At 41.1% G+C, this 22480-nt stretch overlaps 1 long non-coding RNA gene across 1 annotated transcript; it reads left to right on the forward strand.

The window, feature by feature from the left end:
• Nucleotides 1-7065: 7065 nt before the first annotated feature.
• LOC121825742 (uncharacterized) lies at nucleotides 7066-21154 on the forward strand. The gene is made up of 2 exons (XR_006068110.2): nucleotides 7066-12104; nucleotides 14209-21154. It is a non-coding gene; the product is annotated as an uncharacterized LOC121825742 (long non-coding RNA).
• The last annotated feature ends 1326 nt before the right edge of the window (nucleotides 21155-22480 follow it).

Consider the following 22480-nt stretch of genomic DNA (forward strand, 5'->3'; position numbering starts at 1 on the left):
GCTACATGTGAGGTCCTAGGTTCAGCACCACACACACACACACACACACACACACACACACACACACACACACACAGAGCAATAGGGAAAAGTGAAATAGGCCTGGAATATAGTGCCACTGGAGAGTGCTTGTCTAGTATATACAAGACTCTGGGTTTGATCCTTAGCACTTTCCAGAATCTCTGAAATAAGAATAAAATAAACCCACAATGGTAGAGCATTATATGTCCACTGGAAAGGATAAAGAGTTTAGAAAGTAAGAATTGCTGGAAGATGTGGAGAAATAAATTGCTGATCTGAAAGTCATGGTGTGCTCACTTTGGAAAATAGATTGGCAGTTTCTTAATAAGCAAGGTATAAGTTTACCATATACCCAGAGATTCCCCTCCAGGTTGTATGCACAAGGGAGAATGGATAAGTATGAATACACAAAGACTAGTACAAGAATTTTAATAGCTGGATTACTTATGATAGCCCAAATGGAAATAATCCAAATATCCATCCACTGGTTACTGGGTAAATAAATATAGAAGGTAGAATATCATTAAGCCATAAAAGAAATGTAGTACTGATACATACTACAACCTGGATGAAACATGAACACAGGATACTAAATGAAAGAAGTCAGACATAAAAGATGAAGTGTTGTACAAGTCTATTTATATGAAATGTTCCTAATAGACAAATTCATAGAGACAATGATTGCAGGAACCTTATGACAAGAAAAGGAATTTAAAATAACTGGGATCCAAATGAATTAAAACAGATTTATTATGATAGTTATATAATTTGGTACTATTTTTAAGAACATCTCACAGACCAAGAAGCAGAAAGAATGTAAGCTGGAGGAAGGGGTGGGAGCAGTACAGAACGCTGACCTCTAGGAATGCCATGGCTCTTGCACTCTTGACCCCCAAACAGCTGTGATTCCTGGCATAGCATCTCCACAAGATTGAGCCTGTCAAAACCCCATCATGGTCACGCATGGTGCCAGTCACCTTTAGTCTCAGTACTCAACAGGCAGATGCAGGTGCTTCTCTGAGTTTCAGGCCAGCCAGGGTTACATAAAGAGACCCTATCTCAAAACAACAGCAGCAGCAACAACAAAAGAAAAATGCTATGAGAACTTATTTGCAGTTAAAGGTTGGTGAGGCAATTAAAGACATTTTCTTTCAGTGGTTTAGCTACTAACAAGGTGCCAGTGCTCTTACAAAAAACTCTAATGAAACTCATTGGGTCACACTAAAAAAAATGTACAGGGGTGCTATCCCAGAAGAGGGGATTAGCAGGAGTTGGGGGGGGGACAAGAAAGAGTAATGGGGGGGATGAATATACTTACAATACATTATGTACATATGTGAAAATGTCATAATGAAATCCACTATTGTAGGCAGAGTTTTCTTTTTCATTCATCAGTTCCCAAATAACCACAAAGAGGCTTAATATTAATTATAAATGGTCAGCCAATAGCTCAGGTTTGTTACATTTTAAATTAACCCATTTATATTAATCTGCATTCTGCCATGTGGTGTTGCCTCTCTTTCATCTTGTACTTTCCTCTCTGTGTCTGGCTGGCAATTCCTCTCACTCTACCCTTCTACTTCCCAGTGTCCTTAGTCTGGTTCTCCCACCTAACCTTATCCTGTCCAACTATTGACCACTCATCTTCTTCATTAAACCAACCACAGCGACATATATTCACACACTGTAGTGTAAAGGTACATTTCACACACTATGTATGATTAATATATACTAATAAAAACATTTTAAGCCAATAAATTGGGTCAAGTATGGAGGCATATGCTTCTCATTCAGCACTTAGAAATAGGATGATGATGAATTCAACATCACCCTCAGCTACATAGTGAGTCCAAGGCCAACCTGCGCTGTATGGGACCCTGTCTCAACAAACAAATCGGTAAATTGTGTACTTGAAATGGATAAATTATGTATGTAAAATATGCATTAAGATTTAAAAGGCTAGTAGAGAATTTCAAAACTTTGTTAGTGTTGTTTCGTCCATATATCTTTTGAGTCTTAACTATTTCTTTTTTGTAGACATTCTACCCTGTCACCCAGGCTGGTCTCAAACTTGTGATCTCCTGTCTAAGCCTCTTGAATGCTGCTGAGATTGCAGGTGTAAGCCACTTTCCCAGGTACCTCTAACAATTTCTGAGCATTCTTTTGTGTATACTTTCCTGTATAGGCCTACACTTTGGTCTCTTGGGCTAACAACTTAAAGGAGGAAGGTTTAGTTTAACTTGTGGTCACTTGGCCCCATTGCTTCTTGACCCATATGTGACAAGGCAGAACTTCATAGCAGAAGCATGTGGTAGAACGGAGTGCAGATAGGGAGATAGACAAGGACCGGGGCAAGATGTTCCCAGCAGAGGCAGGCCCCCAGTGACCTACTTCTTCTATCCCAGTCTCTCCCATCTCCCAATGGCGTTGTCATATTGTGACTACATCAGTGAATCAATCCATTTATTGAGTCAGATGCTTCATGATCCAGATGCTTTACTAAAACCACAGCTCTGAACATTGCACTGGGGACAAATCTTTCAGTACATCAGTTTTGAGAAGTAGAGCTTCAGTCTGGAGTCTTAGACCACTTAGGCATCCTGACAACCAGCATGTGAGTTTTGGAAAGACCTTGTCATATCTGCTGTGGTTTGACCATCATGAGATGGTAGGATTGCTGTATAATATGGGCACAAAAAAGTATGTCTGACATTCAGGTGACCTATTAGGAAATTTCTTGGTATTCTTTATGTACCCTCGCTAGCCTTGAACTCATTGTGGATTCTAGTTTGGCCTCAAACTCAATGATGTTCTTGCATCGGTGTGAGTGGGTGAGCTGGGATTACTGGTATGCACCACTGTGCCCTGGAGGGACAGTTATTTTACTTTGGATAAATGACTACGTTGGTGGAGCTTCTTGGAAGTGTGTTGCTCCAAGTGAATGAGTTGCTAATACTTATGGGATGAATATTATTATTCTAAATGAAAGTTCCAAACGATTTAGATAGAGTGAGACAGAAAGAGATCCAAGGGGATCATGAGTTAAAAACCTTGTCTTTCATGGAAACCTCTTCCTTTCTCTATGTCCCTACCCTGAATGCCCTAATCTTTTCTGCCTGTAATTCTCCTTTCTTCCTTCCTCACCCTTTACCTTTCTCCATCCAGGACCTTTCTCTTCATTTCCTTCTAGTGAACAAGTCTAAATTCTTGTTTGTTTCTGTTTATACAAAACTCAAGTATTTAAGCAAAGGACTTCTCATGAGTTTTGTAACTCCCTCTGGCATGAATGCTTAGAGAATTCATTCCACCAGAGGCATCTCTAGTTTTTCCACATGCTCACAGCCTCAGAAATTAAAAGTGAATGGAAACTGATACTCTGACTTTATTCCAATTCTTTGCTTCATAAGGTCTGAAGGTCTCCTTCAATGAATAATATTTTTCTGAGGCAAAGTATTCATCGACTCTGTTGTTAGCCACAGAAAGTTGCAGTCTAGGAGTCATCCTGTTTTGCAGATCAAATGGCATGCTAAAAAAAAACATAGTGCTATGCTGTGTATGTTGGAGTTTATGGAATCCCCAGTGTGTTAGTAAAAGTCAAGGGCATGGGATAGTAATGTCACTCAGTGGTAGGGGACTTGCCTGAGGCCATGGATTTCATCCTCAGCGTGCAGAAACAAAACAAAACAAGGAAGAAGCTGGCCATGGTGGCACCTGTAATCCACGTCCTTGGGAAGTAGAAACAAGAGGGTTGCCTATGAGTTCTAAGTGTCAAGTCAGTTGGGGTTCCATAGTGAGACCCTGTCTCAAATAAACAAGCTAAGAAACACCAAACCAAACTGGCTAACCAAAATCAACACTTGAGCCAGATGTGGTAACAAATACCTATAGTCTTAGCACTTGGGGGATGGAGGCAGGAGGATGAATTCTATGTTCTTATGATTGTGAAGCAGGCACTTACTAAATAAGCCATATCCTCAGCCCCAGAATTCTTTTTAAATAGGTCTTTTTTTTTGAGACAGGGTTTCTCTGTGTAGCCCTAGCAGTCCAGGCTGGCCTCAAACTCACAGAGATCTGCCTACCTCTGCCTCCCTTCTACTTAATAAGTTCTAGACACCTATTGTATAATATTGTACTATATTCATTTTACTATCTTTCCATTACATGGATTTGCATGTTCTAGACATAAATATAGTCATATGTTATATGATTCCTTTACCCTCATGTAGTATTTCCAAAGTTCAATGATGACACACTATGTATCAGTATTTCAGACTTTTAAAAAGTTATTCATTTATGCCAGGTGGTGGTGCACAACTTTAATCCCAGCACTTGGGAGGCAGAGGCAGGTGGATCTCTGTGAGTTCAAGACCAACCTGATTCACAGAGCAAGTTCCAGGATGGCCAGGGCTGTTACACAGAGAAACCATGTCTCAAAAAAAATATTATTTATTTATTTATTTATTTACTTACTTACTTACTTACTTACTTATTTTGTTCTTTTCATTCATATCTCAATATATAGCCCTGGCTGGCCTTGAACTTAATAGTAATCTTCCTGCCTCTGCCTTCCAATGTCTAGGATTATAAGCTTGAGCCACCAAGACTGTCAATATTTCATACTTTTCATGACAAAAATTCTACCATAATTTACCTTTTTAAAGTTTGGGACAGGGTCTCACTATAAAGTCCTGGGTGGCCTAGAGTTTATTATGTAGACCAGGCTGGCCTTGAACATGCAGAGATCCTTTTGCCTCTGCCTGTAGAATAATGGGATTTAAGTGGCAGGCCACTAAGATCATTGAATTTATCCACTCATAAATGATGGACATTTGACTTGTTTGTGCTATTTTTATTTTTTTTTTGTTGTTGTTGTTCTGTTTTGGTTTTTGAGACAGGGTCTCTCTATGTAGCCCTGGCTGTGCTGAAACTGGTTATGTAGACCAGGCTGGCCTCAAACTCATGAGATTCTCCTGACTCTGCCTCCTAAATGCTGAAATTAAATGTGTGCACCAGCATGCCCATTTGTTTATGATCTTTAGCTGTTAGAAATCTCCATGTTTTACAAATCATGATAGTTAAGGAGGCAGGCAGATCTCTTTTTAAGTTCAAGACCAGCCAGGACTACATAGTAAGACCCTGTCTCAAAAGAAAAGTGAAAGTGTTGTCTTTATTTTATTTTAGAGCCAGAAAATCAAGGAGAGAAGTATCCTTGCTTGTTGAAACAGATGACATATTATTAACATATTAAAGAAAAAAAATTCAAACTTTGTTTTGCTTACAACATCTTAGACTTGAAACCAATTGTGTGGCTCATACAAAGAAAAACTGATAAATTAGAGCTAATCAAAATTAAAACTTTCAATCAGGCATGGTGGCACACCCTTGAATCCCAGGACATGGGAGATGGAAACAGGAAGTCAGCCTTGGCTACATAGCAAGTTTGAGACCAGTCTTGCCTACATTAAGATTCTGAAAAGCTAAGCTTTTATTCAGCCAAGGCCTTCATGAAGAAAAGGAAAAGGCAACCTACAAACCAGGAAAAGTATTTTTAACCAGTAGAATTGGAAAAAATTAGAGGCTAGATTGGTGGCTTAGTGGTTAAGAATCCTAGCTGTTTGTCCAGAGGACCAGGGTTTGATTCTCAACACCCACATAGCTATTCACCACTGTCGATAACTCCAGTTCCAGGGGATCCAATGCCCTCTTCTGGCTTCTGTGAGCACCAGGCATGGTACACAGACATACATGCAAGCAAGACACAAATACAGAAAATAAAATAAATTTTAAATTAAAAAAATTAATGATAAAGTAGCATTAAAAACAGGAAGATGAAAACAACCTATATATGCTTCTATAAGTGAATAGTTCAATATTCCATATCAAAGAATACTACTTAGTAATAAAAGGAATGAATTGTAATCTTAAGAGATAAAGGCAGGAAGATCAGGAATTTAAGTCCAGCCCTGGCACTAGAGGTTGAGACCAACCTGGGCTGCTTGAAATTCTGTCTTAAAACGGAGAGAGAGTCAAAATTTTCTCCTTTTAAATGATTTCTTTCAGCTAATTTGTCTCAGCAAGGAAAATCATGACTAACACTCCGAAATATATTGGGCAAAAGCTTTGTAACAAAATATGTACAATAACTTCTATAACTCACTAGCAAAATCTGAAACTCACCAAAAAAAAAAAAAACCTTGAAAAAAATTGTTCAACTTTGTTAATCATCAGAGTAAAATTGCTATGAGATATTGCAAAATTACATATTTGCAATAATAGCTAAATTGGTATGGAGAGGCGACTCAGTGATTAAGAAATTTTGTTCAGAACCATGAGGACTGGAGTTTGGATGGTAGAACTCAGGTAGCAATGTCCATAAAACTCTACCTCTGAGAGCTACTGCCCTCTTCTGGCATCCATGGGTACAGCCATGAACACACGTGTGCACACAGTCAAACAAACACACAAACACAAAATAAAATGTTTAAAAGTGCTCTGAGAGGAGAGAGAGAGCACGTGACTGCACATGTATGATATGTAGGGAGCATATTCGTACATGCCACAGCATGCTTGTGGCTATCAGGACAACAGAGCTGGTTCTCTCTTTCCACCATGTGGGTCCCCGGAATCAATCTTAAGTCCTCAAGCATGGTAGCAAGCTTCTTTACTGGCTCAACCATCTCACAAGACCATAAAATAAATCTTTAAAAAGTAGCGAACTAAGCCGGGCGTTGGTGGCACACGCCTTTAATCCCAGCACTCGGGAGGCAGAGCCAGGCAGATCTCTGTGAGTTCAAGGCCAGCCTGGGCTACCAAGTGAGTCCCAGGAAAGGCGCAAAAGCTACACAGAGAAACCCTGTCTCGAAAAAACCAAAAAAAAAAGTAGCGAACTAAACAGCAAATGATGAGAAAGACGTGCAGCATCTGGACACTCTTAGATGCTACTATGTGGGTAAACGGGTATAACAACTTTGGAAAACCATGTGAGAATTCTTTTATTGTTTTTTGATTAGTTTTTTTTTTTTTTTTTATTTTTGGTTTTTTCGAGACAGGGTTTCTCTGCGTAGTTTTGCGCCTTTCCTGGAGCTCACTTGGTAGCCCAGGCTGGCCTCGAACTCACAGCGATCCGCCTGCCTCTGCCTCCCAAGTGCTGGGATTAAAGGCGTGCGCCACCACCGCCCGGCTGTTTTTTTGATTAGTTTTACCTGATTAATTCTTTGGCAATTTCATACATTTAGATGATGAAATTTAGCCATTTCAATCTTCATTTGACTCCCATCCCCCTCCCTCTATTTCCTGATAAGTTGCCCTCCTAATTTTGAGTCTTCTTTTTGTGTGGGGCCCTCTGAGTTTAGTTAGAATTCTTCCCTGGATGTGGCTAGGAGATTTCCTGGAGCAAGGAGAATTTAGTAGCGGCCACATAAAGAAAAATAACACCCTTACCCCAACAACTGTTAACTGCTAATAGTCCTTGAGGACCAAGTTGGGTCTCCTGTACCTCTCCCTCCCTATGATGAAATGCGGAGGGCCCAGTCTCCTGCAGCTCTTGTGTAGCTAGCCACAGCTGCAGTGAGCTCATGAGGATGGTTGGTGTGTCTTGTCTGGAAGATGTACTTTGGCTGCACATCTCCCTATCTTTTGTCTCTTCCATGTTTTTTCCTGCTCCCGCTTCCAGTCCCCCAGCCTCGGAGCCTAGGATACAGCTGTTCCATTTAAGGCCAACCACTCCACCATCACATGTTCCCAGCACTTTGGATAGATACGGATTTCTGCATTAACTGTCACCCGTTGCAGTAGGAAGCCTCTCCGATGACAGCTGGTGCAGCACTAATCTATGGGTATAAATATGAGTACTTAGAATGGCGGTTCGACAAAGCCATTTAGTCAAAGTTTCTTAGAAAGCAAAACATGAATATGGCCCAGCAATACTACTAATGGGAACTTACTCAAATAGAAGTAAAGCTTAGATAGTCAAAGGCATATAAGAAGATCACGGGTGCTTTATTCATAATAGTCTCAAACTAGAAACAGGCCAGCAGTCCATCTTCAGTAGAATAGATAAACTGCAGTATAATTATACTATTAAATATTACTCAGTGGTCATTACTAATGCAAGGCTTGATGGAGGTACTTACCCATAATCACAGCAGTAAGGAGTGAGAAGCACGCAGTGAGTTCCAGGCCAGCCAGTGATACATAGAAAGGCCCTGTCCCCCAAATCCAAAGGGTTGGTGGGGTGCAGTTGGGAGTAACCTATACAGCATGGGTGAATCTCAAAAACAGCCTGATGAAAGAAGCTGAGATTTTAAAAACACAGTGTAAATTTACACTTAGTAGAAGTTTGGTTTTTGTTTTTTTGAGACAGGGTTTCTCTGTAGCCCTGGCTGTCCTGGAACTCACTCTATAAACCAGGCTGGCCACCAACTCATAGAGATCCGCCTGTCTTTGCCTCCCAAGTGCTGAGATTAAAGGCGTGCGCTGCCGCCGCCGCCGCCGCCGCCACCACCACCACCACCACCACCTGGATCACTTATCGGAAGTTGTAGAAGTATAAAAGGATCTATTGTTGACAGAAAGACAGATCATGGTTCCAGGAGGAGAAAGATGAGAGAGGAAAGGAGAGACTGGAGGTAAGGAGAACAGTACATACCATATGAATATGTTCTAGATTTTCTTTGGAGATAGGGTCTTGCTATGTAGACCAATCCGAACCTTGAATTCATGGCAGTCCTCCAGACTCAGCCTCATAAGCCCTAGAGTTAAAAGTAGGAGCCACTACACCTGGCTCTAGTATTCTTATCTTTCCTAAATTTTTTGCAATTATTATTTATTTTCATATGTGGATTCATGTGTGTGTGGATGTGCGTGGGGGGGGTGCACGTGCACGTGTGTGTGTGTGAGAGTCAGGGTGCATGCAGAGAACTCAGAGGACAATCTGTGAGTTGGTTCTCTACCATATAGGTTGCTATCCTCCCTGTGGGCTGTGGGGATACACTCAGGTTGTTAGCCTGGTGTGTCAGGCTCTCTACTTTCTAAGCCAGTGGTTCTCAACCTTCCTAATGCCCCAACCCAGTTCCTCATATTGTCACCCCAACCAGAACATTGTTTCGTTGCTACTTCATAACTGTAATTTTGCTACTGTTACAATTTGAAATGTAAATATCTGATATGCAAGCTATCTGATGCAATCCATGTGAAAAGGTCATTTGACCCCCAAGGGGTCGTGATCCACAGGTTGAGAACCATTTATCCACTTTCTGTTCCCATCAACAGCTATCTATTCACTGACAGAATCCAGTTTTCCTTCAGTCTCCTTGATCTCTCTGGGTTTATTTTCTTCATTTCTGTTCTACAGCTAGAATCTAAATCCTCATGGCCTCCCAGATGGCTTGCCAAAGCAACAAGTTCATTTCTCTCTACTCAGAATATCAACTGTCTCCAAATTTTTTTGGGGGGGAGTACAAATTAAAGCTACATATCTATGAATGTCAAGGGACTTCAGTATTTTACACACACTATAACATTCATTTTCCTTGTTATAAAAGTAATTTTATGTGTACTGTTTTGAAAGCCAGCTTCTTTTTCTCTCTATGTAGCAGAGGATGACCTTGAACTTCTTCCATCTCCCTGGTGATGGGATTACAGGCATGAGGCACCACATGGAGGTTCATCTGTTTTGTTTTTTTTTCTATAATTCTGGAGCTGGGAGGTAATACAGTGGCAGAGTGCTTCCCAGCACTTAGGAAGTCCTCAGTTCATACCCTAGTACCACCACCACAAGGAAGGAGGAGCAGGGGCAGGCATGGTGGCGCACGCCTTTAATCTCAGCACTCGGGAGGCAGAGGCAGGCGGATCTCTGTGAGTTCGAGGCCAGCCTGGGCTACAGAGCGAGATCCAGGACAGCCAGAGCTACATAGTAAGACCTTTGTCAAAACAAAACTTCAAAACACTGGCTGCTCCTTCAGAGGATCTGGGTTTGATTCCCAGCACCCCCAAGGTGGCTTACAACCATCTGTACCTTCAGTTCCAGGGCATTCAACATCCTCTCTTGGCCTCTATGAGCACCAGGTGAGACACCCATCCACATAAAATACAAAATTGGGGAGGGGGGTTGTGAGTTTACTTCCCAGCACCCACATGGCTAATTCACAATCAACTGTAACTCTAACCTTAGGGGTTCTGACATCTTCTGGCCTCTAAGAACACTGCACTTGTATGTACATACCAGCATATAGACACATATGTACACATTATTAAAAATAAAATCAAAATGTTAAAAGTCCTTCCTGTGAGATTAATATATGTATTTGTAATAACTCAACATTCTGACATCTTTTCTATGCAGTTTATGCATACTCAGATACAACTACAACAGTAACATCATACTAATTTGTAATATTTTTTTTCTTATTTTCATGACAGTATAGATCTCCACCATCTTCAAATTGTATTATTCTGGTTACAAAAGTAATGTATACTTATTGTATAAAATATGTATATACTGTACCCATCATTTATAGAGGAGTCTTTCCTAATTTTCCCATGCACTCAAGAGAGCCCTCACTTTGAGAAAATCATGGAACTTTTTTCTGTTTTTGTGATTCTGAACACAATTCAGGGCCTTGCTGGACAGCTTTTTTTTTTCTTTTGTTTTGTTTTGTTTTTTAACCACTGAGCCACATCCTCAGTTGGCTACAATTTCTTTTGTTTCTGTTTTCAGGCAGTCTGGAACTCTGTAGTTCAGACTGGTCTTGACTTTATATGATCCTCCTGTCTCAGTCTCGCAAGAGCTGGAATTAGAAATTTGTGTCCTCATGCCTGACTTCTTTTTAGGTATCCACTCATTCAGCAATCATTTGTTGTGTGTCTTCTATATGCTGAACATTTTTTTTCTTATGCCAAGTATACATGTAGCAGTAAACAAAAAGTTGCTGACATTGTCGTGGTATTGTGTTCCCCAAAATATTGTGTACCCTAATAAATTTATCTGGAGTCAGAGAACAGAACAGCCACTAGATACAAAGGCTAGAAAATGGTGGCACTCACACCTTTATTCCTAGCATTCCAGGGGGAGAAATCCATCTGGGATCTCTGTGAGTTCAAGGCCACATTGGAAAGAGCCAGGCATGGTGACTCATGCCTTTAATCCCAGAAAGTGAGCCTTTAATCCCAGGGAGTGGTGGTAGAAAGCAGAAAGATATATAAGGCGTAAGGACCAGAAACTAGAAGCATTTGTCTGCTTAAGAATGTGGCTGGTTAAGGTTTTAGGTTTTGAGCAGCACAGTTCAGCTGAGAGCCATTCGGATATGAGGACACAGAGACTTCCAGTCTGAGGAAACAAGATCAGCTGAGAAGTTGGCCAGGTGAGGTTAGTTCTGGCCTGTTCTGTCTCTCTGATCTTCCAGTATTCACCCCAAATACTTGGCTCAGGTTTGTTTTATTAATAAGAACTTTTAAGATTCATGCTACATGACATCATGAAATATAGTTTGTGGTAGGAGTTACTAATAAATATGTAATACGCTGAGTAAGTGATAAATGCTTTGATAAAATAGAAATGCAAAAAGAAAGTGAAACAGGGTTTTCAATAGTCTTTTTTTTAATCTTTTACTGGAAGGTTTTTTGTTTGTTTTGAGATAGGGGCTCACATAGCCTAGGCTGGACTAGAACTTAAAATGTAATTGATAATGACCTTAAACTTCTGATCCTCGTGCTTTAGCCTCCCAGGAGCTGGAGTCACACCATGCCCGGTCTCTGCAATACTGCGAACTGAGTCCAGGGCTTTGCACCTCTAAGCAAGTACTTCACCGATTGAGCTCTAGCTCTAGCCCTTGTAGTTTAAAAGGGGCTCTATTAATTGTTTGAGAATTTCGTACAATGAATTTTGATCATATGTACCTTTTCTCCCAACTCCCCCCAGGTCCACTCATACCTCCCTGCTCACTTCTGGTCCTTTGGTTTTGTAACAATTTGTGCAGCCTAAATAATCTTGGGTATGGAGCCACTCCTTGGAATGTGGTCAAAGTACCAGGGATCACACCCTGGAAAGAAACTGGTTGTCCCTCTCCCCGTGTGAAAAACAAAAGGTCAGTTGTACTTATGAACTCACAACAGTTGCGATGTCATGCACAAGACCTGCCTGTGTAAACTCAAGTCAGACAAAATCCCAGTATGGTGCGGGGAGGTGGTCATGGAGTCCTTGTTTTATCTTTTGACATACATGTAGCCCAGTGTAGCTTCAAATTTGAGATCTTTGTGCCTCAGCCTTCTAGTTACTGGGATTATAGTTGCACACTACTCCCCTTAGTAGCTGAGATAAAGGCAAATGCAAAGGCCCTGAGGTTTAGACTGATTTGTGAAAAGAATCCATGGGAGCAGGAGCAGGCCAAGCAAGATGTTTACTAGGAAATATAGAGTAGGCAGAGGCCAAATCATGCAGGCCTAGTCGTCCATGGTAAGCCCTTTGGATTTTATCCCAAATGTGATGAAAACCCCATTGAAAGAGTGAGAACACAAGAAAAAGATTAGTTCTTTTCTTTCTGTTTATTGAGATAAGGTCTCATGTATCCTAGGCTGGCCTCAGACTTGATATGTAATTGAGGATGATCTTGAACTCCTGACCCTTCTTCTGGGGTGACAGAAATGAGTTACCACATACAGTTCATTTGTGTTTTAAAAATTGGCAGAGACCTAGAGGATTTAGGGATTGGGGATTTAGCTCAGTGGTAGAGCACTTGCCTAGCAAGTGCAAGGCCCTGGGTTCGGTCCTCAGCTCTTGAAAAAAAAAAAGGCAAAATAACAAAAATGCCAGGCAGTGGTGGCGCACACCTTTAATCCCAGCACTTGGGAGACAGAGGCAGACGGATCTCTGTGAGTTCAAGGCCAGCCTGGACTACAGAGTGAGTTCCAGGAAAGGCACAAAGCTACAGAGAAACCCTGTCTCAAAAAAACAACAAAACTAAACAAAAGTATTGTGACAGTTGGGAATGTAGTACTGTTGGTAGAGTGCCTTCTTAGCATGTATCAAACATTATTTTGCATGGCCAGAATCAAATACAATGGGGCATTGTAGTCCTTACTTGTAACTGCACTTGGGAGATGGAGGCAGAAGGAACAGGAAGGAGTTCAAGAGCTGCCTGAGATCTTGTCTAAACAAATATTCTGGAGATGTAGAGATGGTTAAGGTTAAGACCACTTTCTGTTCTTGCAGAGGACCTGAATTGGTTCTCATCACCCACATCAGTTAGTTCACAACTACCTATAACTCTAGCTCCAGAGGGTCTGATACCTCTGGTCTCCCTGGATACCTGCACTCATGTGCACAAACCCACATGTGAGTACCCACACAAACTTAAAAATAATAAATAATAGATTTTAAATGTTATCCTGTCTCCCTATGTGTTTTTGTTGTTGTTTTTCTTTTCTTTTCTTTTCTTTTTTCCCAAGACAGGATTTCTCTGTGTAGTTTTGGTGCCTGTCCTGGATCTCACTCTGTAGACCAGGCTGGCCTTGAACTCACAGAGATCCTCCTGGCTCTGCCTCCCGAGTGCTGGGGTTAAAGGCATGTGCCACCACTGCTTAGCCTCCCTATGTGTTTATAAGAAGACATATAGGCAGAGAGTACTGTCTGACACTTGCATGCACAAAGAGATGATCATGTAAACACAATTTGTTGTTCTCTACAGTACAATAGGGCAAGAAGAGAGGTAACAGGACTTTGGGGGCATTTATGCTATTAGCTGTGATCCAGGTGAGAAGCAAACCAGCTCAGCAGCATGACAGCAGTAGAGAGTTGTAAAGGGATGGCTTCTGAACTTGTAGAAAGTGGACAGCATTGCTAATGCCTAAACTTGGGAGTATAAGAGGAAGTGAAGTCTGACTCCAAGACTTTCCGACCTTCCTTTCAGAACTGACGCAAATGGTCCATTTAATTCCCTCCCTCTTAGTTCCTTAGGAACTAAGGAAAACAGGCCTCATGCATTGAGGCACGGAGTCTGAGTCATGCTGACTTTGAGATTAGATCACTCAAGTGGGGATGGTGAGTAGGCAGTTTAAATATGAATCTCAAGTTCAAGGCACAGGTCAGGCCTAGCCATTACAGTGTGAGATCACCCCGGAAATGAATATAGCTAGAAGAAAGAAGATGCCCAAGGCTTGAGCCCCGGGCCACTCTGTTTGTCCCCAAATCAGGAAGAAGAGCAACCAGCAGCAGAGACTCATGGAAACTAATGAGGTCAGAAGGAACTGAAGTCACAGAAGCATAATGAAAGATGTTTCCAGAAGAGCCTCTATGAGGCTATATGATTCTTTTGTGAAAACCAAAGAAGCAAAAAGTCCTGTCTCTTTCCCAAGTAAAAATAATTACTTTACATGGTGCCAGGGATTGAACAGAGCTCAATTTTTGAAAGCTAAGCAAGTAATCAACTGCAACTGAACTGTATCCCTAGCCAGTAGGTGTCAATTTTCAGGCAATATAATTCGTTTAGCACCATTAATAAATTTTTCTTGAACACTATTGCTCAATTTTTGCTGATTAATTTCTAATGTTATTTAGTGCTTACAGGAGCACATGTGATTGGATGACTCGTATTTTCAGTGGTCATGACTTCGAAAACTGGGTGTTGAGACTCTCCAAATGCTTCTCAGGAAACTAAGGAAACAGGAATGGGGTGTGGGGGAGTGTCAGTTGACTGTAGCATGTTCAAATCACTAGTCTAAACTCAGCCCCACCTCCAGAATTGAAGATCTATATCCTCAAATATTTGACAGTTTCCATGGTAGAGATGTTAAACTTGTATTGTGTGAACCTGAAAGGAAGAACTTAGAACTTGCTCATATTTCATCCACAAAAGAAAATGTTGATATTTTCAGTTGTGCAAATATCATTATGACAATTTCAAAGCACTTCTGTGATCTAGTCTTCAGAGAAGTCTGAGTTGGCAATTATTTACCAATAAACATGAAATAAGATATTTCCCATTGCCGGTTTCCACTGTCTTATTTTTCATGTGGGGTGGGAGGAAGAGACTAGTATAACATATATCTTTAATTTTATTTTTTAAAGATCCCAGTTTAATAAATTTATAGCAATACTATTTTGATTACTTTTTAAAGACTGGATTTAAAATAATAAAATCCTCAGCTTTGAAACCAAGTCCTTGAACTATAAAAATATAAAAATTTGTGCGACACAATGGGCCACATTACAGCCTCCATGACAAGATTTTTCTTCTTTTTCTTTTTTTTGTGTGTTTTCTTTTAAATTTGGTTTTGATGGGGGGGGGCTTGCAAGAGTAAAGGGTGGATGCGAGGGGACAAGGAGATATGTGGGATCAGAATGCATGATGTGAACTCCACAAAGAATCAATAAATGTTTTTAAAAAATGGAATGATGAAGATGTCTCTGAATGGCTCAGTGGTTAGGAGCATGGTGCTCTTGAAGAGCATCAGAATTCATTCCTAGCACCCTTGTTGGTCAGTTCATAGCTACTATAACTTCAGCTTCAGGAGGATCTAATACCTCAGCCCTCTGAAGGCACTTGCACTCTTGTTCACACACACACACAGGCACACACTTAAAAATAATAAACTTTTTAAATAGTTGTATACAACTTACTCCCTTAGCTGTTAGGGTTTGTTTGAACAGTGGACATGCTTTTGTAGTGACATGGGTTCCCAAAGGGTAGTAATTGAACATTGTGCAAATTCTGAGAAGTCCGGTAAGGGAACCCATAACTGATCATTGGTTAACATGGAATTTGTTACATGAGGTTCAATTCTCTCACCTTAAAATTTATATGCTGGCCGTATATAGTGATTTGTGCTTATATTCTCAGAACCCAAGAGGCAAAGGCAGGAAGACTACCAAGAGTCCAAGCCTATCCTGAGCTCCATATGGATATCGAATCCCTAGAGCCTCATAATGTCATAATGTAATCATATTTGGAGATAGGGCTTGTTTTGTTCTATTTTGTGTCACAGTATATTGTGCTGTTTGGAGAAAGGATCTCACTGTGTAACCCTGGCTGGCCAGCCTTGAACTTGTGGGAATCCTTATATTTCTATCTCCCAAGTGCTGGGTTACAGACATACATTACTATGCCTGATTTTGCAATAGCATCTTTAAAGAGATGATTAACTTAAAATGAACTCTTCATAGTGGGCCCTAATCCAGCATGGCTGGTGTGTTTCTAAGAGGACATGTAGACGGACACTTGGATGCACAAAGTGATAATCAAGTGAACACACTTGGTTGTTTGAGGAAGGGTCTCATATAGTCCAGGCTGGCCACCAACTTCTTTATGTTTTTAGGGATGACCTTGAACTTCTGATCCTTCTGCTTCTACCCCAAATGCTGTAGCTACAAGTGTGTACCACCAGACCTGGCTTATGCAGTACTAGGGATTGAACCTAGTGCCTGCCAGGTAAGCATTCTGCCAACTGAGCCATATCCCCAGATCTCTAGTGACATGTTTTGTTGTTGTTTTTTCCATAGCAGCATAATTAATTTTGATTTTATTTTTCATAATTAGGTTAAGTTTTTTTTAATTTATTCTCCTCTCATATGTTACTTCTCATATATTACACCTCTCATGTATATACATTCTCCCTCCATCTCTCACACCTGATCCCTCCTGTTCCCATCCCCACCCACTCCCAGTCCACCAACAAAATCTATTCTATTTTGATGAGTCAATGAGTTTAATTATGATTGCTTACATGAGCATGGGTGGGGAATTATTGACTGGAGCACAGGAAACTTACCGGTAGCTATGCCACTAAAGAAAGTGTCTTTCCTTCCCCGGGCAACTATTAACTACCAGTAGCTCTTCATGGGGCCTATGAATCCCCTCCTCCACTCCCTGACTGACAGCCACATGATAGCTGTCTATCTAAAATTCAGCTGGGAGGAAATAAACTTTGCTATTTTAGGCCACCCAGTCCATGATATCTTGTCCTGACAGCCTCAGCAAGGTAGCATAGAGGTATGGAAGATGACATGGACATAACTGCTGGACAAAAGTATTCAAGTGTTTAAGACCCAGATCAGTGAGGGACACTAGGTAGCCTACTGGCGTGGGAGGGAGGCAGGGAGGGTAGAAAGAGCACATACAGCTGCAGATGCGTGCAGGCTGCTTGATTGGAGACATGAATTGCCACTTCATCAGTTAAATATGAAGCAAGACCTTCAACTAAGTGGGGAAAATAGGCAGGGAATTTCAGCTTTGATGAGAGAGAAATGTTTTAAATAGTCTGGTAGGTGAGTGCTGTGTCTTTTTCAAATACCATAAGATAAAATCATCCCTGAGCCAGGTGTGGTAGCACATACCTGCAATCCCAGGACTTGGGAGGCAGAGGCAGGACTGCTAAGTATGTGAAGCCAGCCTGGTCTGCAAAGTTAAGTTCCAGCCTTGAATACCAAGAATACCCTGTCTGAAAAGAAAGAAACAATGTAAAAATAAAGAAGATCTCTCCTAAAGTTTGAAGGTGGATCCCTCTTGAATGGGGTTAGTGCCCGGATGAAAGAGACTCCAGAGACCCCTGGCTCCTTCTACCATATAATGGCAGCAAAAGACACCACCCATGACCAGGGAGTGGGCTGCCGCTACACACCAAACATTGGCGACTTGGTATTGGAATGCCCAGCCTCTAGGGCTATGGGAAATTTCGGTTGTTTCTAAGCCATCAACTGAAGTGTATGAAGATTCTTGGGCAGTGCTAACAACCCAGTTAAAGCCAGGCCCGTGAAAAGTTGAGGTTATCCAGGTTTGGGTTCTTGCAAGATGTAAGAAATAAAACTTGATGGTTCATTTTCAAAAGTGCCCACAGCCAGTCTAGTTCCAAATATAAACAAAAAGCACTAGCTGACTCCTAGCTAGCCCCATCCTCAAGACCATGGTATACCACTCTCCCACCCAAGCGAGAAGTTTAGAGTAGAAAATTCCTAACAGCTAAGCTTGCCTGCAATGCCATGAGCCTGAAAAGTTTTAACATAAACACAGTGTAAAACATGCAGATGAATCCATGCACACAGAGATGAAACATGCCTGGTCTTATTGAGAAACAGATCGATGTGAGCAACAGAGAGAAGGATAACATCTAGATGGTGTTTTAAGTTTTTACCTTCCTGATTATTCAGTAAGAGGAAAGGGAAGAAGAGTGTAGCCTTAGCATTCATAAGCTGTTCTCTGCACTCAGTTACCATACCTGCCTATCATTCTAGGCTGATGGCTGGCTTACAAAGCCATAAACTCCCACTTTTGCTATTCTGAGTCTCTGGAACTCCTATTGTGAAATGAGGCTCACTGTTTCTCATAACAGATAAATGTGAAGGAATTTGTGAAGAAATAATTATAATAATGGGTGGTGGAGCCTTAGCTGGATAGGAATTAAAGTGGTTATCTATTGATATAAAAGTAATGATAAAGCCAGTTATGCAGGCTTATTCCTGTAATCCCAGAACTTGGTGGAGGCAGGAGGGTCTAGAGTTCTGGAATAGCCTATGCTATCCCATTTTTTTTCTTAAAAAAAAAAGCAAGAGAGATATTGGCTGGTACAATGCTCAGTGGATACAGGCATTTGCTACCAAGCCTGACTGACCTGAGTTCCATCCCTGGACTGAAGAGAACTCGGTTCTGTAAGTTGCCATCCGACCTCCACAGGTGTGTTTTGGCATGCATGCACTTGACATTACCACCACACACATTGTATATACACACTGCTAATTTTTTTAAAAATGTAAAAGAGATACATACAAAATCACCTGTGTCCTATAAAAGAGATGATGTGTACTTAATGACATTTGCTATTGTTTTAGAATGGCATCCGTGAAAGGACCAGTGCTTGTGAATGAAAAAAAAAAGAGTCATATGCATGAAACATTAATTCAATTTTGTACATTTGAAATTAAATAATGAGTGTTCAGTAATAATAGATACCTTTTTCACAAGCATATTTTAGTATGTGTTTGTGCATTGTTGAAAGGGGAACATGTCACATGCTATATATTTTTACAAGCATATTTCATATATATAATATTTATTGAATAGGGAGCACATAGTATATGCTATATCACAATTGTACTTTGGGGACACTTTTTGAGGCAAAATATTGCTATGTGAGCAAGGCTCTCTTGTGACTCACTGCGCAGCCAGTTCAAAACTTGTAGCAGTTCTTTTGCCTCTGTCTCCCAAGTGCTGCTGGGCATAGGTATTAAACACCATGCCTCTGCTGTTTTTGGAGACAAGGTCTATTGGCGAAATTATTAAGGCCACTCCACGTAGTTAAAAGGGAGGTTTATTTAGTGGAGTAACTTAACAAATGAAGGGATAGGTAGGTTGCAGGGTCTGGGAAAGACATAGCACAGTCTGACGGTGTTCTCTGGAGAACTCTGCTCAGTCTACCTCCAGCGTCCAGGGTCCAAGAACCAAGAGAGAAGGCGCATCCGGATTTTGAGTCTTCAGGGTCCTCTCTTCACCCCACCTTGTAGGCGTGAGAGTTACCGAAGCCTCAATGGGGGTTGGAACTTCCAGATCAAGGTTGGAATGGCTACCCACTAGAAAGGTCATCCTAGTAGCCCTGACTGGCCTAGAACTCATTATAGACTAGGCCAGCATTAAACTCACAACAATCTTCCTGTATTTGGCTCCCAAGTGCTGGGATTGCAGGAATGAGTCACCATGCTTGGCTTTGAAAATGCTTTTAAACTTTACTATTGTTTTTGATATTTTTCTATGTTAAGCTTTGTATTACTCTTTTTAGAAAGTAAAGATTTGATTTGATGATTATTTTACAATGCAAACAAACTTTACATAAATCAAAATCTATCTATCTATCTATCTATCTATCTATCTATCTATCTATCTATCTATCTACCTACCTTCCTATCTATCTACCTATCTATGTGGCTGAATAACCCAGGGATTTGTATATGCTAGCCAATCACTCTACCACAGGGCTACATGCCTACTCCTCAATAGATAATTTTTAAAAATAGTATTGTAAGGCCAGGTGAGATGGCAGATGCCCATAATCACAGCAGTTGAGACTGAAGTAGCAGGATCCTTGCAAGCCTGTAAGTACCCAGGCCAGCTAGGGCTACATAGAAACACCTTGTCTTGAAAAAATAGTGTTCTACATTATACTTTCAAATAGTTAGATGTGCAAAATAGTATATGATGCTTAAGTGCAAATGGGATCAATCAAAAATATTGAAAAAGTGAAATGTCAAGTAAATGGCTTCTACATCTGCCTAGCTTGAGCTTTCTCCTATGTGGACCTATAATGATGCCAAAGCCATCAGTAGTGCCAATGATCAAATGATCATGATGTTTCTCTTTCTTATAGCTTTCCACAGACATATCTGGCTTGGAGAAACTGGCTGAGATTTTTCCACTGATCAGCGGGTGATAATAATAAATGTGGTTTGCCAGGCATGATGGGGCAGGCCTTTAATCCCAGCACTCAGAGGCAGAGGCAGGCAGATATCTGTGAGTTCAAGGCCAGCCTGGTCTACAGAGTTAGTTCCAGGACTGCCAGAGATACACCAAGAAATCCTGTTTTGAAAAACCAAAAAAGCCAAAAAAGAAAAAAAAATGATAAATGTGGTTCATAGTCTCATGGTTCTCTTGGCTTCCACTTCTAGTAAGATTGCACTTAGGTGACCTTTTTCAATGTGTTGTACAAAGTCAATACTTTACCAATGCCTCTGAGGTCAATGAGCCATTTGGAATTTTTTCTTTGAGACAGGGTATCACACAGTAGCCTAAGATGACCTGGAGGCCACTATATAGCTGATGATGGCCTCATATTTGTGGAAATCCTCCTGCCTCAGCCTCCTGAGTGCTGGGATTACTGGCATTAGCCACCATGTTGAGCTCCACATGGACCCTTGATAAAAAGCTTTTCTCTATTCAGGGCTGGAGAGATGGCTCAGAAGTTAATGATGTTTGATGATCTTCCAGAGGTCCTGAGTTTGATTCTCAGGATCCATATTGGGCAGCTCACAACTTCCTGTAATTCCAGCTGCTCCGGATCTGATGGCCTCTAAGGACAAAACACATGTATACACACACACACACACACACACACACACACACACACACACACACACACACACAAACACACACACAAACACAATCATTTAATATTTGAGACAGAGACATAGCTCTGGCTGACCTGGAATTCACTGTGTAGACCAGGCTGGCCTCAAACTCACAGAGATTCACCTGCCTCTGACTCTCAAATGGTGAGATTAGAGGTGTGTGCCACCATACCTGCCCATAATAAACCTTTTTAAAAGGCTTTTCTGGATTCATTTCTAAAATTTTCAGCCCACTGTATATGAAATTTCCATCACATGCAATGTTAGCTCTTTGTGAGCAGACTGCATCGTCACCTGCTGTTTATAGTGTGTTACAGAAGGGTGGCCACGAAACTACCCAGTTTGGTGGTTTGCACAAGAGTGTTTTAAGCCCTCCATTCTTCTTTCATTTCCCAGTATTGGTTGCCATCTTGGTTCTGGCATAATCTACAGAATAGAAAGTTGAAAGGAGCAATTTCTGATATGAGAACACAAGCTATCTTGTTAGCAAACTATATGTGATATGCACTCACCACAAGACCCTGCTTAACCATAATGGTAAGATGAATGGTTTGATTGGAGATGGGTATGATGGTTTCTTCCAAGTTACCTTTTGACTATTAGCTTTAACTGTCAACACAACCCAAAATCTCCTGGGAAGAGAATCTTTGTGACATTGTTTACATTGGGGTGGCAGGTGGTCATATCTATGGGAGATTATTTTGATTATCTTAATTGGTGTGGGGATACCCACCATGAATGAGGGCAGCTAAAGTGAGAAATCCACAGAGTCTGCTTAAATGGCAAGGAATTTATTAGGGTATAAAAACTCACTACAGCCTGGGAGATTTATCATAGGATCCTGGAAAGCTGAGCTATGGTCCACGCTGTTCTTCTGCCTGGTCTGTCTCTGCATCTAAAAACCATGAGGCAGAGAGAACATATGGCGTATGTGCATCTCAGTTGTTAAGGGTTCCAAGATGCCATGCCCCAGTAGGATGTACTTCAAGGTCATAGGCAGGTAGAGCAGTTACCTGCTCCCTCTCTAGGGGCGATGCTTCAAGGTCATAGCCAGAACAGCTACCCACTACAGTCAGCACTTTCTGGAGCAGCCCACATAAAAGGACATGGAAGAAGGAAAGTGTCTTGCATTTTGCTTGCTGGTGTTCACTCTTGCTGATGAGTTCATCAGTCCTGTTACTGCTGCTGCTGATTCTTTAACTGACACAGAACCAGCTTCATTAGGCTGCCAGTGTGGACTGAAGACGCTTGGCTGGTTTTTGGAACCAGCTACTTCAAACTTTTGATGTGGACTGAAGATAAACACCTTTTCATGAGTCTTCTAGGCCTGTAGTGCCATATTGGGACAGTAGAGACATC

The sequence above is a fragment of the Peromyscus maniculatus genome, chromosome X (genome assembly GCF_049852395.1).
Source record: "Peromyscus maniculatus bairdii isolate BWxNUB_F1_BW_parent chromosome X, HU_Pman_BW_mat_3.1, whole genome shotgun sequence".
Classification (NCBI taxonomy): Eukaryota; Metazoa; Chordata; class Mammalia; order Rodentia; family Cricetidae; genus Peromyscus; species Peromyscus maniculatus.